This window comes from Panthera leo, chromosome B2, assembly GCF_018350215.1.
Source record: "Panthera leo isolate Ple1 chromosome B2, P.leo_Ple1_pat1.1, whole genome shotgun sequence".
Taxonomy (NCBI): domain Eukaryota; kingdom Metazoa; phylum Chordata; class Mammalia; order Carnivora; family Felidae; genus Panthera; species Panthera leo.
In genome coordinates this window covers 70,013,782-70,019,108 of record NC_056683.1, presented here as the reverse complement: position 1 = coordinate 70,019,108, position 5,327 = coordinate 70,013,782, and the positions used below count along the sequence as shown (strand labels likewise).

General features: G+C 35.6%; 1 non-coding gene across 1 annotated transcript; it reads left to right on the top strand.

The window, feature by feature from the left end:
• Positions 1-3,688: 3,688 nt before the first annotated feature.
• Positions 3,689-3,794, top strand: LOC122220822. Its single transcript, XR_006203002.1, has one exon. It is a non-coding gene; the product is annotated as a U6 spliceosomal RNA (small nuclear RNA).
• The last annotated feature ends 1,533 nt before the right edge of the window (positions 3,795-5,327 follow it).

Here is a 5,327-nt window from a genome sequence, read left to right as displayed (position 1 = left end):
AAAAGATAATATGTAGATAATTTTTCTAAGGAAGTAATAAAAATACTTAATATCCCATTGCAAAAGCAGGCTATAAATACTGACTACAGAAGTTTGTTGTGGCTTGGATGAACTCTTCTCTCACAAAATCTTTCAGGTGAAGCACAGAGCCCTGAGAGAGAAATGGGTTCCTACATAATGAATAATGTGAGGACTTAGACATGTAAAGAATTGTGACTTTTCTAACTTTTTCCCTTTGTAATTTCACACCGTTTCCAGAACAACTCTGTGGGATGGTTAGGGCAGCTTCTTTGAGACCTATTTTATCTATTTCTCTTCCATTTCTAATAATCTTGTCATGATTATGGCCATAGTTTTGGTTTAGGACTACATTACTTAGCACACTAGTTATGGGAATGTGCTCCTGTCTGGAGTCCCTGCCTCTGATCTACTGCCAGCTGCTATAAGAGTAATCTTGATCTAGGGCACTGAGTATGGCATTTCTTATCTTCAAAAACATTTAATGATCTCATCACTATCTGTATTTTTGTAAAGTTCTTTATGTGACTTTAACATGCACCTAATTTTCTAAGTGGTTTAAAATATTCTAAATTAATTAGATCCACTTGGTTGTCTGTGCAAATGAGGCCAAGAAAAGAACAATGGGAAAGTAGTAGGGTAGTTAAATAAACAAAACATAATGTAATATTTTAAGGAAAAAACACAAATTAAACACAAATATTTTTCATACTGGGTGAAGAGCTTGCCAGTATATACCTAGTTAGGGAAATTTAGAATTAAAATGTTCAATAATGAAATGATTGTAGCTTTCTAGAATGTTGACTGACAGGCTTTGACCTGCTAATGAAATTGGCATAATATTTTAATGAATTATAACTGATAAAATGTGAATAATGACACCCAGAGTTAAACTAAATGGAACAGATTACATGGGAGATAGAGTTAAATTTCTCATAAAAGATATCTGATGACAAAGTAATTACAAAATAATTATGTAGTAAATTATATTTTTATCTGTACCAGTGGGAAAACTCTATTTGCTGATTTGCTTTAAACTTTGTTAAACAAACTTTCAGTAAAATTAATCAGCCAGTCAAAAACTGATTTCAGAAAAATTTAATATGATGTACTAGAAGAATGAGGATGGTTTTATTAATCATCCTAATCTACTTTTATGTTTCAGCTTCCACCAAGTTACTTTGGTTACTGACATGATTTTGTAATTTGAATACATAAGGATATTGATCTGTCAATGCTATAGCTAAGAAATTTGCATTTCCAAGGCTTGGGAATCTCTCTGTCTCTCATACACACACACACACACCCATATACACATACACACACACACATACACACATACACAAACACACACATAGCTTGTATATTAAATACATTTTTACAAAATTTCAAAATCAGGGAAGAATGAATCTGACCAAGACTAATGCTAGGATCAGTGGTTTCAATGATAATATATATTCACCAGGATCCTTGCTTCCATTTATCTTTATTTTCCCAACTACAGCCACCCTTCAGACATCATCACTTGATGAATCCAACTATTCATTTCTTTGATTCTGTTCCCAGGCTGCAAAGTGTTGCTGGACAAATCTCCAAGTTAAGTCAATAAGCTCCACATAGGTCTTATGCTTTCTAGCTCCACTGGAGTTCCTGCATGCTTCTTCATGGTCTCTTCCCCTTTTTTTATCGTGTTCTCTGCAACTGACTTTACTGGGTTTTCCAAAAACGTGTTCCTCTTGTCAATGGCATTCTTCACCCTCCCAATGCTGCCAAGAAGAAAATATGGCCATTAGACAGGACCAGTTCCAAACTTTGTTTCTGACTTGAATATGACATCATATACTCTGGTCTCCTTCTTGTTTCCTATTAAAAGAAGAGGAGTTGATTTTCCTTTCCTAGTTTAATCACTCACTCTTACTCGGTGTGGTAAACAGAATAATGCTCCGCCCAAATTGTCAACATCTTCATATATGGCCCTTGTAAATATTTTACTTTATATGACAAAAGAGGTGGCGCCTGGGTGGCTTAGTCGGTTAAGCTGCCGACTTCGGCTCAGGTCATGATCTTGCGGTCCGTGAGTTCGAGCCCCGTGTTGGGCTCTGTGCTGACAGCTCAGAGCCTGGAGCCTGTTTCAGATTCTGTGTCTCCCTCTCTCTGACCCTCCCCCATTCATGCTCTGTCTCTCTCTGTCTCAAAAATAAATAAACGTTAAAAAAAATTTATATGACAAAAGAGACTTTGCAGATGATTAAGTATAGAATCTTGAGATAAGGAGATTGTTCTGGATTATCTGAGTTGGCCCACTTTGCTCACAAGATCCTTGTAAAAAGGAAATACAAGGTCAGAGTCAGAGGCGATATGAAGATTTGACAACAGAAGTTGAGGTGTGTGTGTGTGTGTGAGAGAGAGAGAGACAGAGAGAGAGAGATTTGAAGATCTCATGCTGCTGGCTTTAAAGATGGAGGATGAAGCTATAAATGAAGGAATGCAGATAGCTTCTAGAAGCTTCAAAAGGCAAGCAAATGGATCATCCTCTATAGCCTCCAGAAAGGAGCTCAGCCCTACTGACATCTTGATTTTTTTTATCCTGATAAAACCCATTTTGGACTTCTGACCTCCAGAACTGTAAGATAATAATTTTTGTTGTTGTAGGCTACCAAGATACAGCATCAGTATGAAACTAATACACCAGTATCTCAGTTCCCATCACTTATGAAGAGATTTTATCCCATTATCTTGTTTATTTTCTCTACCAACAATTTGCCTATTCTTTTACCTCTTTCTTTTCAGGTTGTAAAAAACAAAAACAAAAACTAAAACAAACAGGCCTCCATTATCCTGCTCAAATGACTGCACTTATATCTCTCCTTCCTTTCAGTATCACTCTTATTAAGAAATACTTAATGTCCTCAAACTTTGGTTATTGAGTCTCTGACTCCTGCCCTTCCCTGAATGGCTTTTCCAACCTTCATGGCAGTTTCTTCTTATTTGACAAATTTAACTGAGCTTTTCTCTCATATGAGGGATTTGCAGTTTTCAACAGTAATTTCCTATTCTCTCACAGCTTCTACTTATCATTTTGATTAGTCTGTTTGGGATTCTTCATAGGATCCTTTTCCTCTGTCTGGTCACTATTTATATATTGGTGGATGACTCAAGTTCTACTCTTTTCTGTCTTTCATTTTTATTTACAATTTAAACTTTGGGTGATCTGATCTACTTTCATGGTTTTCATTACCAGATATAAGGGGAAAACTTCTAATCAGTGAGTCACAACTTTACTCTTGAATTCCAGATGCATTTATCTACTAGACATGTCTGCCTGTTTGTCTTCCAGGCACTCCAAACATTATTTAAACCTAGAGAGATTCTTCTCATGTTCAGTGTTTCATAGAAGAAACAAGGAATCACCCTTAGCTTCTCCATCCTACTGATTCTTCTTTCTATTTTGTTCATTTGAGTTTATTTCATTAACATCAACCAAATTAATCTTTGTGCCCCACAATGCCTCCACCATTTGAAAGGTCACCTCGTGTTTTCTCTAGAAGATTTAAAAGCCTCCTGATTGGTCCTTCTGCCACAAACTTCCTCACCTCCAAACCTGTCCTCATCCTGCCTCCAGCATTATGTTACCACAGATAAAACATACATTCCTTAACATTGCCTCTAAGTGCTTGCTTCAGCAGCACATACAGTAAAATTAGAACAATATAAAGAAGATTAGCATGGCTCCTGTGCAAGGACAACATGGCTCCTAAGATTTGTTCTAGTTTACTGACCAACTTCCCAACATTTCTTCTCTCCACATCAGATACCCTGTGTTCCAAACATTGACAGCAGCTCCATATTCACGAGATCTGCCTCATCCTTTCTTGATTGCATATCTTTGCATACATTCTTCCTAAAATTTGCTTCCTTCTTCTTTATGTAGCAACATCTGCCAATCTGTTAAGCTCTTTGAATCTGTTCTCAAGTAGCCAGAACCAGTCACTAAATGTATGTTTCTAGATCACTCTGTTCCTGTCTATGTTATAGCACTGTATTGCACTGTAATTATTAGTTTTTGTATTCTGTATGACTGGTCTTTGAATTATTTAAGGGTAGGCTATGTCTTCTTCATGTTTATATACCTAGTACTTAGCACTGTGCTTGACATATGGGAAACATTAAGTAAAATGTAGCATGGACCAATGACATCATAAATTGGTGTGAACAAAAGGTTATGCAATAATTTTCTGAAAAACAACCCTCAAAAGGCTGTAAGTAAAACTAGATGGAAGCTGTGAAAGAATTGATTATGAAAGTAAACACATCATGGTTGATGTGGTAGCGGAAATAATAGTACAAGGATTTGACATTCCTTGTGAGGAAGGCCCTTTACTTTCCAGTTGGTTGTGTACACAGATGAATAAGATGCCATCTGTGTTCTCAAAAGATTACAATCTGTAAGGAAAAACAGTCATGTGAACAATTTAGTGGAATAAGGAACTACAAAAGCATCACACAAAGAGAGGGTAGTGAGTTCTTTATGGGGCTAGTTAAGGCTTCCTAGAAAAAGTAATTAAATCAAGCAAAAGGGGAAACATTTTTGAGGCAAAAAGCAAATATTACTACCATAAATTATAAAATTTAAGATGGGTAATGTGTGAAATGGAACATTAGTTTTTATGTTCTTCCTGTAAGCCAATGGAAAATGTGTCATTTTCATGTCCATTTATGTATATTTGAAAGCTATATTCTGATTGAAAATTTCCTTTATTATAAATTAGTGTGTATAATTAATTTTATTAAGCAACCATATTGAATTTGTGCCTGGCTAGAGGAGAAATCAAAATATTTTAATACAATCTCTGATCCTATTATGGTGGGAAGAGAACAAAGCATGTATCAGGTGAAGTGATAGAGCTCCTGTTGGACCTGGCATCCATGTATAGGAAATTTAGGCTTTGTTCTTATTCCCACATCCTTTAGGGATGTGATCAAAGACATTTAGGTCTCTCAAACCACACAGTTTGAAACTGACAGTCACCTCAGATAAAAGATTCTGACGAGTCTATGGGAATGCTATCAGAATACCATCAGTCAATTATTATTGTAAATTAAACAAATATCCCTGATAAAAATCATTAAAACCTATACATAAAATTAATTTAATAATTTTACTTTGTAGTTATTTAGTCCCAGCAAGGGAAAATTTACACACTAACAATGAGTTTTAATAGTTTTTAGTTGCAATTTTGATATACAATGAGACTAAGATGTCGACATGCATTTGATATTGATTGTTTCTTCCAGAATGATAAATCTAC